We start from the raw sequence: 16,558 nt of genomic DNA, 5'->3' as shown, positions 1-16,558 counted from the left end.
ATATTTTTGTTTAGGTAGTTTAGGCTATATAGGTGTCAACAAAAATTGCCTAAATCATCTCTTTCAAGATGTAAACATTTAAATTTCTCGCCTCGAAGGAAGTTCTAATTTTTGTTCTAGGAATGCCAAGGTTTAAAATACTTTAGAGTAAAACACACCTTTATATCATAACTTTCATAAAAATCAGTGTTTTAAGAGTCTAGAAACAAATAGTTTAGATCAATGAACATGATTGAGTCAAAAATTCAAATTCAAAACTTAAATATGCTAGAATTTAGAATCGACTATATTTAACACTCATTACTAGACATGAGAACTTTCAAGCTTACTTGTAATCATTCCAAAAATGTTAAACAAAAACAAAAATTTTTGCCAAAATTCCCTTCCCCCAATTCAATCAATCACATTGTCCTCAATGTGCATAAATTCCCCAAACTTATTGCATTACTAGAAGGAAAGCAGTAAGAGAGACGAAGAAATCTTACCAACATTGTATTGAACAATACAATAGAACGGGTGTGGGAAGAGTCTTAGCTAAAAGAGCAACTAAACATTAAGAACAAAACAAACTACTAAAAAGTTATAAAAATTCAAATAACAAATAAACTAAAGTGAAAGCAACCAAGACAATGTATTAGAACAAATAAACAAAAATAAAACAAAGAAAAGTGAGAAATCCGTCAATTCTCTGGTGGTGGAGGTGGTTGCAGAAGCTGGAGGATGGTCTGGAGTTGGCCTTGCATGGTGTCCATCCGAGAATCAAGACTGCCGTTCATAATCTCGATGGACTGGAAACGATCTGCTATCATCATTTCCATACATTTAAGGCGCGTGTCAAAGAGGTCCATCCGAGACATCATTCTTGCAAGGACTTCATCGTTCGACATGTTGGCTGTGCCTTGGAATGATGGACCGACACCGGAAGTACCTGCACCAAAAGAAGAAGGAAAAGGAGGAGGATTATCCTCTTCCATGTTAGCTCCACCGGCTGCCTCTGCTCCTGCATCATCAGGATTAGCCTCTGGGGTGCCCACTACTTGATATGCATCCCCGACTTTTTCAATCAGTTTCATATGTATCATAACATCTAGGTCCAGTCTAGTACTACGCCCTCCTCCTATACTATCATAAATTGGCCTAGCCGGGTTCCAAACCTGTAAGTATCTAGCAATCCGAGTTACAAAACATCCCACCATTATGGCCCCCTTGTCGGCTCCAGCCACCTTTCCAAATTTTTGGCAGAGCCAATAACCAACATTCAATAAAACCCCATTCTCAATAGCCCACAGAAAATATAATTCGTTCAAACTTAGTACCCCATCGCTTTCACTCCTTCCAAAAATGGAATTAGATAAGAATTTGTGAATGTAGCGCAAGGAAGGTTTTTTTAATTTGGATGCTTTAGAATATCTAGGATTGTAATTCACTTCACCTGTCAAATTTTTCCAAGTATTACGCGCACTAAAATCACTAGATATTTGTATCTGGCTATTGTCTGTAGGAAACCCAAAAATCTGGCTAATTTCATTCACAATTAGTTCAAAGTCTTGACTAAGAAGCCTAAAGTTAACCCTGCTTGGTGGTGAATTAGGCAATAACGGAATAAAAGCGCGATAGGAACTCAGAAATTCTAGAGTTAGAGGGGGCATAGACTAAGTCCTTCATATCAATAAATTCCCCCCATCCTATTCTCTTAAGAGGGTCTAACACAATATCCCTAAGACCCACTTGCGCTAAGGCAGCCTCATCGATAAATCTATTCGGTAAAATAGGCCGAAGAGATAATTTTGTGTACCTTTCTTGTTGGTCGGATGAGGCAAATTCGAATGGAATTTCAGGAGGTGAAGGAGGTTGAGGAGCCGTGGAGGATCGCATAGTCGAACGCGTCCGAGCAGCAACGGATGATGCGGGTCTGCTACGTTTGTATCTAGGAGGCATTGTTGGAGTTGATTATGTGAAAATTTTGGGTGGAGAGTGTTTGATTTGAGAGAAAAGGGAGAAGAAAAGAGAAAGTTTGAGAGAAAGGAGTTGACGGCTAGGGCGTGCGAGATGGAAAAGAGAAAGTTTGGAGGCGTGCTCTTTAAATAGGGGCGCCAATAAATGAGTTGGTCTGATCGTGGCACGGCCGTGCTGATGAGCACGGCCTGGGCGTGCTCCCCTCTGACCTGCAAAACAACAAAAGTGGCGTACCTGGCATGGGCGTGCTACATAGCACGGCTCGGGCGTGCTCTTTTCTGCCTCTCAAGTTCTTTTCGCGCTCGCGCATATGAAAATCGCGCTCGGGTATTTTGCTGGCAAACTTTCTGCCTCTCAAAGGTGCTTTCTCGCGCCCGCGCATATGAATATCGCACTCGCGTCTTCTCGCGTCTTCTGGTCCAATTGCTTCTGACCCTCAGATCTGCTTGTCGCGCCCGCGCATATGAATGTCGCGCTCGCGACTTCAGCTCGCGCCCGCGTATATGGGAGATGCGCTCGCGAGTTTTTCTTGTAAATCTTCTGACTCTCTTTTCTAATTGTCGCGCTCGTGCTTGTGAATGTCGCGCTCGCGACTTCAGCTCGCGCCCGCGTATATGGATGGTGCGCTCGCGGGTCTTTCTTGCAAATCTTCTGACTCTCTTTTCTAATTGTTGCGCTCGCGCTTGTGAATGTCGCGCTCGCAACTTGGGCGTGCCACTTAGCACGGCTAGGGCGTGCTCTCCTCTGACCTTCAAGTGTGTTAATCTCTTTTCTATGGCAAGGGCGTGCTGATGGGCACGCCTGGGTTGGCTGGCTTCTCATCTCATGGCACGGGCGTGCCATTCAGCACGGCTAGGGCATGCTTGGTTCTGGATTTCCACTTTTTCCTACAAAAACTCTTAACTAAACAAAAGAACACTTATGGAGAAAATTTGGGATTTTGACAAATAAAATAGGGAATAAAAATAAATAAATGGACGAAAATTTAAAAAATAGATGGGTTGTCTCCCATGAGCACTTTTGTTTAACGTCGTTAAGTTCGACGCACTTATCTTAATTTAGGCTAAGCAAGACCAATTGTAGTCTTGATGGGTTCAAAGGTTTCATTATAATAGCTTCTCAAACGTTGAGCATTTACCTTGAAACTTCGATTCGACTTACCATCCACTATTTCAATCGCGCCATGAGGAAAGATTTCCTTGATTGTGAATGGTCCAGACCACCTAGAGCGCAACTTACCAGGAAATAATCGAAGTCTAGAGTTATAGAGCAACACCTGCTGGCCTATCTTTAGATCCCTCATGATAATGCGCTTATCATGCCATTGTTTGGTGCAATCTTTGTATATTTTGGCATTTTCATAAGCGTGAAGGCGCATTTCATCCATCATGTTTAGCTGTAGCAATCGCTTCTGACCAACCTCCTTTGCATTAAAGTTAAAAAATTGAATGGCCCAAAACGCCTTATGTTCTAACTCTACAGGAAGATGACAAGCCTTACCATACACCATGCGATATGGAGACATACCTATAGGCGTTTTGAATGCCGTTCTGTAGGCCCATAGAGCATCGTCTAGCTTTTTGGACCAATCCTTTCTCGATTGTCCAACAGTGGTTTCGAGGATCTTTTTGATTTCTCTGTTAGTGACCTCTACTTGTCCACTGGTTTGAGGATGATATGGAGTACCTACACGATGAGTGACACCATATTTTGCAAGAAGGGAGTCTAAATATCTATTACAAAAATGCTTACCTCCATCCGTGATTATCGCCCTGGGAGTTCCATGCCTTGTAAAAATGTTTTTCTTGATGAAGCTCATCACCCTTTTGGCATCGTTATTTGAAAGAGCAACAGCTTCTGCCCACTTTGACACATAATCCACCGCCACTAGAATGTATTGATTTGAATATGATAGTGGAAAAGGTCCCATAAAGTCCAGACCCCATACATCGAAGATTTCGACTTCAAGGATGCTGTTCAGGGGCATTTCATGTCTCTTCGAAATGTTACCTAACCTTTGACAACGATCACAAAGACAAACATAGTTATAAGCATCTTTAAAAAGATTAGGCCAATACAAACCACTTTCTAGTATACTCGCAGTTGTCTTGTTTGCTCCAAAGTGGTCTCCACATTCCATTGAATGGCAGAATTTAAGGACACTTTCTATTTCAGTTTCCGGTATACATCTCCTGAAGAGCTGATCACTACAATACTTGAACAAAAATGGCTCCTCCCAATAGTAGAATTTGATATCATGAAAAAATTTTTTTCTTTGTTGGTAAGAAAAATTGGGAGGAGGGATTTTGCAAACAAGATAATTAACAATGTCAGCGTACCAGGGGGTTTGAGCATTCGCCATTAGAAGAAGTTGCTCATGAGGAAAGCTTTCATTGATTTGTAGCTCGCTTGTGCCTTCTTCCCCTAATTCAAGCCTGGAAAGATGGTCAGCAACGAGGTTCTCGGTCCCCTTTTTGTCGCGAATTTCTAGGTCAAACTCTTGCAATAGAAGTACCCAACGAATGAGTCTTGGCTTTGCATCTTTCTTTTCCAGCAAGTATTTGATGGCGGAGTGATCTGTGTAGACTATTGTTTTAGCTCCAATTAGATATGCCCTGAATTTGTCAAAAGCAAAAACAATAGCTAGCAGTTCTTTTTCCGTAGTTGCATAATTTAATTGTGCATCATTCAATGTGCAACTTGCATAATAGATAACATGCAACTTCTTGTCTTTTCTTTGTCCAAGAACAGCTCCTACAGCATGATCACTAGCATCACACATGAGTTCAAAGGGCAAAGTCCAGTCTGGTGTAGTGATGATCGGGGCTGAGATTAACTCCTTCTTCAACCTGTTGAAAGCATCTAAACATTCTTTGTCAAAATCAAAAGGTACATCTTTAACTAATAAATTGCAAAGAGGTTTAGTAATTTTTGAGAAATCCTTTATGAATCTCCTATAAAACCCTGCATGCCCAAGAAAACTTCTTATGCCCTTCACTGTGTTAGGGGGAGGTAGTTTTTCAATTACCTCAATTTTTGCCTTGTCTACTTCAATCCCCTTTTGAGAGATTTTATGCCCTAGGACAATACCTTCACTAACCATGAAGTGACATTTTTCCTAATTTAACACAAGGTTAGTATCTTCACATCGTTGCATTACTAAAGATAAATTATGAAGGCATGCATCGAAGGAAGAACCAAATACAGAAAAATCATCCATGAATATTTCAATAAATTTTTCCACCATATCAGAAAAGATGGACATCATGCACCTTTGAAAGGTTGCAGGGGCATTGCATAGCCCAAAAGGCATTCTCCTATAGGCAAAAGTGCCATAAGGACAAGTGAATGTAGTTTTCTCTTGGTCTTCAGGGGCTATAGGTATTTGGAAGTACCCTGAATAGCCATCTAAGAAACAATAAAAAGGATATCCTGCAAGCCTTTCAAGCATTTGATCAATAAAGGGAAGGGGAAAGTGATCTTTGCGTGTTGCTTTATTTAATTTTCTATAATCTATACACACACGCCAACCTGTGACTGTTCTTGTGGGGATTAATTCATTGTTTTCATTAGAAATAACAGTCATACCTCCCTTCTTTGGAACAACTTGGACAGGACTTACCCAATTACTGTCTGAAATTGGATAAATGATGCCGGCATCTAAGAGTTTAATAATTTCAGCCTTAACTACCTCCTTCATATTAGGATTCAGTCGCCTTTGGTGCTCGATTGAAGGTTTGTAGTTTTCTTCCATCAAGATTTTATGCATGCACACACTTGGGCTTATTCCTTGTAGATCTGAGATAGACCATCCTAATGCTTTCTTGTGCCTTTGTAAAACCTGCAACAACCTTTCCTCTTGATCAAGCATTAAGTGAGAAGAAATAATAACAGGAAAAGAATGGTTCTCACCTAGAAATGCATGTTTTAAATGAGGTGGAAGTTGTTTCAGTTCATGCTTAGGAAGTTCCTTTTCGTTTTCATTCAAGATGCTTGACTCATTAGCATTATTTTCAACATGCAAAGTGGTCTCCACACATTCATCGACTACGTCAATTCTAAAACAGTCTCCATGATCCATAGGGAGTTTACAAGATTTAAGTACATCAAATACAATCTCTTCCTGTCCAACTCTAAGAGTCAACTTACCCTCATAGACATCTATCAATGCTCTTGCAGTTGCAAGGAAAGGTCTTCCAAGGATTAGAGATCCTTCCCTGTCTTCATCAATATCAAGAATAACAAAATCAACAGGAAAGATGAATGTACCTACCTTTACAAGCACGTCTTCTACAATCCCTCTAGGATATTTAATTGAACGATCTGCTAATTGCAAAGACATCCTTGTTGGTTTGAGCTCTCCCATACCTAGCATCTTAAAAACTTCATAGGACATAAGATTAATGCTAGCACCTAAATCTGCCAAAGCCTTTTCAAAGTCAAGATTACCAATGTTACAAGGGATAGAAAAACTTCCTGGATCTTTTAACTTTGGAGGCAGTTTGTTTTGGATAATTGCACTGCACTCCTCAGTTAACATCACTGTTTCTTGATCATCAATTTTTCGTTTCTTGCTCAAGATATCTTTTAGGAATTTAGCATAGCTAGGCATTTGAGCAAGAGCTTCAGCAAAAGGAATATTAATTTGAAGCTTCTTAAACACATCCAGAAACTTGAGGAAGCTCTTGTCATCTTGTGCTTTCTTTAATCTTTGTGGAAAGGGAACAGGGGGAACATAGGGTTTTACCTTTTCTTTTTCCTCTAAATCAATGATAGGCACTTTTGATTGTTCTTTTTCCTCCCTTTCTTTCCTCAGTGGTTCATCTAATTGTTTGCCACTCCTCAAGGTGATAGCCTGCACTTGTTCTTTTGGATTCTTTTCAGTATTGCTAGGTAATGTACCTTGAGGTCGAGATGCCATCATGTTTGCGAACTGCCCTAACTGAATCTCCAAATTCCTGATTGCAGCTTGCTGGATTTTATGGTTCTCCCTGGTTTCATTCATGAATTCCATGTGTGATTTGGAGAGGGCAGTGAGGAGGTCATCATGAGATTTCTTTTCTGGAGGGTGGAACCCTGGGGGTGTATTCAAGGCATTGTTAGGATTACCATAAGATAGGTTAGGATGATTCCTTAACCTATTACCATATGAATTTGAATAAGGGTAATTCTTTCTTCCTTGATTCATCACATAGTTCACTTACTCCAAAGTCTGCGGATTTAAGGAGTCCATGATGCATTCCCCAATTCCATGTTGTCCATTGCACCTATCACACACTTGCATAATCGAATTCACAGGATTAGTGGTTAACATGTCCAATTTCCTTACCATGTTATCTACCTTGGCATTGAGTGCTGTAATGGCGTCTATTTCATAGACTCCTGCGGTTCTTCTCCTTTCGGTATTGTTTTGGTAGTGGCTGTTGCTTGCCATCTCCTCTATCAACTCATATGCTTCATCAATACCTTTCTTTTCAAAGGATCCACCTGCAGCTGCATCTAAACTGATTTTAATATTAGGTGATAATGCATTATAAAAAGTTTGTACCTGTAGCCACTTGGGCAAGCTGCGATGCGGGCACTTCCTTAGCAAGTCCTTGAATCTTTCCCAAGCTTCGTACAAGCTCTCTTGATCATGATGAGCAAATGTCATTATCTCATTACGCAGCTTGGTGGTTTTTGAGGATGGGAAGAATTTAGCTAGGAATTTTTGAGCTAATTCATCCCATGTGGTAAAACTTCCAGCGGGACACGATTGTAACCATGATCTAGCTTTATCCCTAAGAGTAAAAGGAAAAAGCCTCAACTTGATTGCATCTTCAGAAACACCATTTTGTTTGAATGTGTCACAAATTTCCAAAAAATTGGTGATGTGAGCATTAGGATCTTCACTAGGCAAACCTCCATATTGGATCGAGGTAGAGAGCATTTGGATAATTGCAGGTTTAATCTCAAAGTTATTAGCTTCTACCCTAGGTCTTGTAATACTTGAGGTTGTCCCATTCAGATTAAGTGTTGTATAATCCCTTAAGGTACGGACCGGATGTTGAAGTGGTGGTCCAACTACGTTTTCGTTTCTGTTTTCGTTTTCGTTGGCCATGTCTGCTTGTTGTTCGAGTTTTATTTCTCTTGCTTTTCTTGCAGCGTTGTGCCTATGAAAGGTTCTTTCGATTTCTGGGTCAAAGACTAGAGGTTCAGTCGTCCTTGATCTTCTTTGCATAAAACACCTGGAACAACACTTAAAAGAAAATAAAAACGAAAGAGTGTCTAAATTAATAACAGGGTAATTTGTATTGATATTGATACGCCAATCCCCGGCAACGGCGCGAAAAACTTGACAGCGGTTTTCGCAAGTGTACGAAATCGCAACAAGTAATATAGAGTAAGAAAGTATCGTATCCATAGGGATTGTTTATCAATTACCAAAATTATGTTAACCTATTATTATTTAGGTGATGATGAAAGGAATTCGCTGTAAAGTAAATAAAATTCAAAGTAAAAGAGATCAAACTCAAAATTTAGGTGAAAAGAAATCAGGGGATTAAGCTACTAGGGAATTTGATTTCATTTAATTCTACCCAGCTTATTCTATTAGTTCATTAATCAAGTTTAATTGTTCAAGTAGGAGAACACAACCCTAAGGTTACTAACAAGCTCTCCCGATTTATTGTTAACTATTCTAATCCAATTTAATCACCTATCTTAATAGTGAAATTAAACATGAATCAGATCATTAGGTTTTATGGTTGTTTTATGAATTCACAACTTAATACTTTATTAACTTATGAAAGCCCCCCTTGAGTCAAACCATATAGTTTCCACATCAAGTTATTATTCTCAAGTAAATTATTACCTTGTTCATATCAATAACCCTTCTCCCGAATGTGGTTATTGAAATAATTCAATCCAGGGGAATTTTTCTGCCTGGAAGCCTTAAGCACAATAATAAGTTATAACAAGAACAAAGAAAAATAAATCTAATATTATAAGCTGGAATCGAATTAAATTACATCAAATCCCTAGTATAAAAGTTTAGCTAGACATAGTAATTAAATTAAGCTCAATCATACTTGAATCATTCATTATATTTAAAGACAATAATAAAGGAAGAAACAAGATGAAGAGTTTAGAATAAAAACTGTATCACAACTATGTTGATGGCTTCCTTGAATCTTAGCACAATTATTTGAAGCTTGAAATCTTTGAGAAGAAGAGAATTATGTAAAGTGTTGCACCAAAAACGACCTCCTCTACTATGAGCAGTTCCTCCCTTTATATAGAGATCCTGAAGGCAAGTCTGACTCCTTTTAGGAAAATAGAATCCTTATTTAGCACAAAATCCTTTATAGGAGATCATAACTGTTTAGGCTCTTGATTTCTTCTTGATTAGGACTCCTTTTTCTTCAAGAATAGGTCCAGGTCTTGTTTAGTGTGTTTAGGAAACTCCCTGAAGTCAGCCCATGTGAGAAAGGCTTGATTTGCGTGTTAAATTCACGCTGGTTCCGCCTGGGCAGCACGGGCGTGCTTCATGGCACGGGCTGGGCGTGCTGTAGTCTGGAGGTCTGGCTAGTGAAGCACGGGGTGTTCTAGGTAGCACGGGCTAGTGAAGTACTGAGGCACGGGCGTGCTGCAGAGCACAGGCAGGGCGTGCTCTTCTCTGGAAGTCTGTCTAGAGTTGCCATGGGCGTGCTATGCTTGACACGCCCTGGTCCCATTGTAGCACGGCCGTGCCTTTTGACACACCCTGGCCGTGCTCTCTTCTGTCTCTCCTTTGGTTTACTTGGCTTCTAGCACGGGCGTGCCTTCCAGCATGGGCTGGGCGTGCTAGAAGCTGAGTGCCTTGCATTCTAAAGTTCTTTTCTGCGCCAAATTTCTGCAATTTTCTCTTAGATCAAGCGGATTAAAGACCAAGGAAGCTTTTAAACACAATTACACTAAAAGTGATTTAAAATTAAATTAAAGAAGTAAAAACTTACTAAAATTCTAATAAAAACTATATTAAAAACACTATAAAATTTACACTTATCACTCGGCTTCATTGTTGGTGCAGTCGAAATCTAATTTGACTGCGATTGGGACGTATTCTCCATAATGAGTTTTGAATACGACTCCAACCCCATTTCCATGGTAGTTTGAAGCTCCATCGAAGTACATTTCCCAGACTTCACTTTCCAAGCTCAACAAGTCTTCATCAGGAAATTCTACCTCCGGCATTTGGTCTTCAATCGGTAATTCTGCTAATTGATCAGCCAAGGCTCCGCCTTTCACTGCCTTCCGTTGTACAAATTTTAAATCATAGGCTGCGAGCACCAACACCCACTTAGCCATCTTACTATCAAGAACCGGCATCTCCATAAGGAATTTCAAGGGGTTCGATTCAGAAATAACTTATGTGGTGTAAGACGAGAGGTAGTGTTGCAGCTTTGTACAAGCCCAAACTAGAGCCAGACACAACTTCTCTATCTTATTGTATTTTAGCTCGTATTCTAGCATCCTTTTGCTGAGGTAATACACGGCATTTTCTATCCTTGTATCTTCTGCTTGTTGAGCTAGAATTGCACCCATCGCTTCTTCTGTCACTGATAGGTATAGTAGCAGAGGCTTTCCTAGCCTTGGTGGCTGTAAAACCGGCGGGGATAACAGATATTGCTTGACTTGGTCGAAAGCTTTCTGACAATCCTCATTCCACTTGATGGCTACTCCTTTCTTGAGTAATTTGAAAATCGGACCATAAGTATCAGCCAATTGATTAATGAACCGGCTGATGTACTGTAGTCTTCCCAGGAAACCCCAAACTTCCTTTTCCGTCTTTGGTGCCGGCATTTCCAAAATGGCTTTGGCTTTTGAAGGGTCAATCTCTATGCCCTTCCGACTGACCATATGCCCCAGAAATACTCCGGATGTAGCTCCAAATAGACATTTTGCCGGGTTGAGCTTTAAGTTGTACTTTTGAAGTCTAAGGAAGAACTTCTCAAGTGCTGTTGTATGTTCTTCAACTGTTTTTGATTTAACAACCATATCGTCCACATACACTTCTACTTCTTTGTGAATCATGTCGTGGAAGATGGTCGTCGCCATTCTTTGATAGGTTGCCCCGGCATTTTTGAGCCCAAAAGGCATAACCCTATAGTAGTAGGTTCCCCACTCCGTGATGAATGCCGTTTTCTCTTTGTCTGGCAAATGCATCATTATTTGATTGTACCCGACAGCAAGATCGGTCAAGGAGACCATCTCGTGTCCAGCCATTCGGTCCACCAAGTCAATATGCGGCAGGGGGAAGTCATCCTTCGGACATGCTTTATTCAAATCCCGGTAATCCACACACATTTGCACCTTTCCATCCTTCCTAGGAACCGGCACTATGTTTGCTAACCACGTCGGGTAGGCAATGGGTTCTATGAACTTATTCTCCAATTGCTTGGCTACTTCTCTTTGATTTTCAAGGACCATTCTGTTTTCAGCCTTCTTAGCTTCTGTTTTACCAGCTTAGCCTCAGGATATACTGGAATCTTGTGCACCACTATTGCTGGGTCAATTCCCGTGATGTCACTTGCCTTCCACATGAAGCAATCGGTAAACTTCTTCAAGCATTCACTGACCTGTTCCCTGTTCACACAATCAGATGTAATGTATGTATATTCATTTTCTTCTTTGCCAATTATTATCTTTTCTTTTTCATTTTTTATTTCATTTATTTCTTTTTTATCATTTTTGCTTGGAAATGCTTGGAAAGATAGACACGCGGGGTAGTCAATAATTTGCAAGCTTTTATTGATTATGACGGAATCGTCCTCAAAAATTACATCAAATTTAAAGTCTGGATTTTCTAAATCCGACACAGACGACTCAGAACTGGAACTGGACTCTGACTCGGTTTCAGACTCGGGGTCAGACTCAGACTCAGTACAGGACTTGATTACAGACTCTAGGTTTGATTCGGGAGGGGGTTATCAGCAGCGCGCTCCTCCTCGGCGTACCAGTTGGTGAGAGGCCCTTCGTACGGCTTGATCAGGCTCAGCAGGTCTTGATTCCCATCACTTCCTGTAATGACTGCAACCTCGTCAAAGAGACTGGGCTGCATGAAGTCTTCCACTTCTAGCTCAGTTATTGTTTTGGGCCTGTTGCCCCAGACATCAGAAAATATTTCCAGGACGCAGAAGTCATTCATTTCTAGGAATAGTTCGAAAGGATCGATCAATTCCTGGTCAGAAACAATAGCATTTACCCCGTGATTTGGTAAGGGATTAGTGCTATTGTTTGGCTTACTCCTTGGAATAATTGAACCGTTGTCCACCAGGTCTTGGATACGGTTCTTGAGCGTCCAGCACGCTTCAGTCTTGTGCCCACTACCCTGATGGTACTCACAGTATTCATCGGTTCTGTAGTTCCTTGGTAATGGGTTGGGTGGTGGCCTAGCTTCCAAAGGCTTAATGTAATTAGCTTTGACAGCCTCTCGGAACACTAAAAGGATTGGCATCCCGAGATCAGTATATGTTCTTCTTGACTGACCGCCATTTCTCATATTTCCCACACGTAAAGGATTTGTGGGGGTGATGCTTGCCACTTCGTGGACTTTGCTAGCCTGGCTAGGTTTCTTGTATTTTGAGGTTCCCGAGTCTTCTTTCAATTGCCCCATTTGAATTAAATCTTCTACCTTCGTAGCAGTGGCAATAAGCGACTGAAACGTTGGTAGGTACTAGGTCTGTAGTTGTTGTTGGTAGACAGGCTGCAGGTTCTTTATAATTATGTCTACCTGTTCTTGCTCAGAAGGGCGGTTGATCATCTGGGCGGCCTTGGCCCTCCACCTCGTAAGGAACGAGGAAAAGGGTTCATTATTTTTCTGTTTGGTGGTTTCTAGTTCCCTCCGAGTAACATCAACCTCCATGTTATAATGGTATTGCGTATTGAACGCATTGCAGATGTCTTCCCAGGTCTTCATTTTAGACCGGTCTAGACTGACAAACCATCTCAAAGCAGCACCAGTGAGTGATTGTTGAAACAACTGAGCAAGGAGCTCGCTGTTTAGTCCGAACGGGTTTAGGGCACCCACATACATTTTCAGGTGCGTTTTGGGACAAGTGGTTCCATCAAACTTGTCCATGTTGGGCATTTTGAACTTTGTGGGCAGTCTTGCTTCGGGGAACAAGGACAAGGAGTCCATGTCCATTACTTCCTTGTGTGTCTTAAAGGCGGTAATAGACCTTTCCAGCAATTCTAGTTTTTCTCTCATTTTCTGAGCTTCCAGCTTAGAAGCAGTTCTGGAGGGCATGTCATCCAGGTTAAGGGTAGGGTTTATTGGTTCAGCAGCAGGTCCCTGATTGGAGGTAGCAGGTCCACTTCCCCCGGCCGAAGCCCCGTTTTCATTACCATTACCCAGTTTAGCTATCAGGGCAGTCCTTTGGGCAGCCAATGCCTCATTCATTCTGGCCTCCATCCTGGCCTCCAGTTGTTCAATGAGGTTTTGGATGTCAGTAAGTGATGCCATTGGTGCAGGTGGGGTTGTTGGAGTTGTAGGTGAAGCTGGAGTAGCTGGAGAAGCTGGTGATAGCACTGTAGGTGTGACTGGAACTTGGATAGGCACTCGAACAGCGGGTACCTGATAGGATAAAGGTAGCTGGATTAGGGTACAGTGGGTAGTATTTTGTATCAGGGTAGCTAATGTGAGGTAGATCGACTCTTTGTCCAACTGTGCATGACTAAAAAAGGGTATTTTTGTGTTCCTCTTAATGTGATGATATGTCATGAATGCGCACAACATCACGTCATAATCCGTTTATGATATGATTCACATCATTGGGTGCATACAGTCCTAAAGGATAGGTTCTATCGGCTATGACACAAATAGAGAATTGGCTTATTAAGGGACCCTTGAACCTTGAGCATGGATATACCTAACCACATGTGAAACAAAGAGTTTCGCGTGGGTCCAACGGTACACATACTCATGGGCCATCCCCAAAAGGATTAGGGATGGTTTGCGGTAACAGGGAGGACGCTTTGGCTGTCTGTCGACATAATCAAAGAGACCTGCCGATCAGCGCTACTTGCTATCCAGACTCAGAAGTTTCAACAGAGAGAGAAGAAATTCATTTGAAATTCATTTTTTTATGCAATGGAGAAAAGGATTCTCAATCGTGCAAATAAATCAACAAGTTAAAAGGTTTTAATTAAATTGTACAAATTGAGTCCAAATTTCCTCATCTCGTATTCTTAAAGAAAGAATACTCGATTCATGTTAGGGTACCCTGCAAAACAAAGTATAGTAAAATAATACCCTAAAGAAGGGCAGGTTAGTTGATGCAACAATCGTAGTCCACTTTATGTAAAATGATTATATATTCCCCAGCAGAGTCGCCAAACTGTGAACCCCTACCCCGAAAATATAGGCATAAAAATGCATATGACCAAAGGGCAGAAATGTACGTGAATGTATGAGTCGCCACCTTGTTTATTTATTTTAGGGTAAACAAGGAAAAAACCCTAAGTTGACTCCAATTTTAATTAACCTAATTATTAGATTAATTATCCCAATGTCTAAGGCACAATCTTCGAACCCGAGGTGGATCCCGAGACTATGTCATGCTGATGAACTAACTAAAATAAATGAATGCTTTGCAAGGTAATTGGACCAATGGAATGTTTAAGTGATTTCAACTTGCCGCTCGGGGTTAAATCCCAAACGTGCCTACGTACTTCCGTTTGAATGGAAGATCAAAGTCAACGTAGTTCAATAGGCGTTTTTTTTTAAGGGCTTTGAATGGGTATGCTTAATGCATGAGTGTGTGTATGCTTTGTGCATTTTGTTTAGGCATTTTGACCAAAGAATTGATTGATTTGATTTGGGCATTTGTTGCCAAAAGTGTTGATTTAAGGCTTTTAGCCAAAAGATTGATTTAGGCAATTGTTGCCAAAAATTGATATGATTTAGGCGATCGTCGCCAAAATTGATTATTTGAAGGCTTTTAGCCAAAATGATCGATTTAGGCAATTAGTTTGCCAAAAGATGTTGATTGGGCGATTGTCGCCAAAATTGGTTGGTTTTAAGGCTTTTAGCCAAGAGATTGATTAATTAAAGGCTTTTGCCAAGACTTTGTTTTATGCGATTTGTCGCTAAAAAAGATTAAACTCACTTATAAGCAATTTGTTTACCAAAAGAGATCAATTGAATTGCAATGTAGGCAATTTATTGCCAAGAAAACGTGTTTTAATTAAGGCCTTTTAGCCACAATTATTGATTAATTGGACTTAATCCAGACTGTTCGAAATAAAGGCGATTATACCTTAGTCATTAATTGACTAGATACCTTTAGCCGATATTGTCGGATTTAGGCTTTAATACCATGATTATTAATTAACCGGACATTTAGCCTAAAATTATTTAATTGAGGCAGTTTATTTGCCTAATGATGATGTGAATGCATTTATGCAGTTGTAGAATTAGGAGTAGAAAAGAAGCATGCATGAAGTGCTAAAATTAAATAGGCAGAGTTTCGTTTATGTACCTGATTTAATCGACGGCCGCTTCTTAGCTTCAGCTTGAAAAACTCCGGATTAAGCTCCTCGTTTGGGGAATATTAATTAATTTAATTCAATTTAAGTGACCAAATTATCACAACAACACAATAATAAAAGCCTATGCTAAATGCAGAAAAGCAGTAAAAAATCGCAAGGAGCGTACGGGAGAAGGAGCGTCCGTCAACACAGACTGAGTGAGTCAAAACGGAGTGCCGGGGACAATATTTATAGGCAAAATTCGGACTGGAGGGCGGCCTCTGTTGCCGTGGCCGGCGGCCGGAGTCGCCGGGGACGGCGGCCGGCGCAGCCGTGGCTGGCAGGTTTGCTAATTTTTTTGTTCCAGAGGCGTTTCCGGGAGTTTCGGACCTCCAAAAAATATTCCAGGACCAGTTCTGCGATCCTTGTAATTTTTCGGACGTTTCAAGTACCATATTGGCATACTTCCGGTGAACTTTCCAAATGGCCTCCGGTCCGGCTGGACTGTTTGCAGTTCGGGAAAACTGGCTTTTTGAGCCTCAAAATTTGGGTATTCACATGGGGCTGTATTTATAGGCAAAATTCGGAATGGAGGGCGGCCGCTGCCGCCGTGTCCGGCGGCCGAAGCCACTGTGGCTGGCGACCGACGCCGCCGTGGCGTCGCACTTGCTAGTCTTTTCGTTTTGGAGGCTTTTCTGGGAGTTCACGACCTCCAAAAAATATTCCAGGACCAGTTCTGTGATCCTCGTAATTTTCCGGACGTTTCAAGTACCATATTGGCATACTTTCGGTGAACTTTCCGAATGGCCTCTGGTCTGGCCGGACTGTTTGCACTCCGGGAAAACTGGCTTTTTGAGCCTCAAAATTTGGGTATTCACACTAGGCACTTTAGCCAATATGGTCGAAGTTAAGCATTAATACCACGATTATTGATTAACCGGGCATTTTGGCCTAAACTTATTTACTTAAGGCAATTTGCTGCCAAAATGACGATGGTGTGAATGCAGTTATTTAATTATTTAATTAGAATTTAGAGTAGAAGAGAATATGCACAAAATGCTGAAATTAAATGGGCAGAGTTTCGTTATTACCTGAGTTAATCGGCGACCGA

At 41.0% G+C, this 16,558-nt stretch overlaps 1 non-coding gene across 1 annotated transcript; it reads left to right on the top strand.

The window, feature by feature from the left end:
* The first annotated feature begins 7,520 nt into the window (after positions 1 to 7,520).
* Positions 7,521 to 7,627, top strand: LOC149492628 (small nucleolar RNA R71). Its single transcript, XR_016319048.1, has one exon. It is a non-coding gene; the product is annotated as a small nucleolar RNA R71 (small nucleolar RNA).
* The last annotated feature ends 8,931 nt before the right edge of the window (positions 7,628 to 16,558 follow it).

This window comes from Jatropha curcas, chromosome 11 (genome assembly GCF_041381405.1).
Source record: "Jatropha curcas cultivar XTBG-Jc1 chromosome 11, XTBG_Jcur_1.0, whole genome shotgun sequence".
Lineage (NCBI taxonomy): Eukaryota > Viridiplantae > Streptophyta > Magnoliopsida > Malpighiales > Euphorbiaceae > Jatropha > Jatropha curcas.
This window is presented reverse-complemented; position numbering and strand designations above follow the sequence as displayed.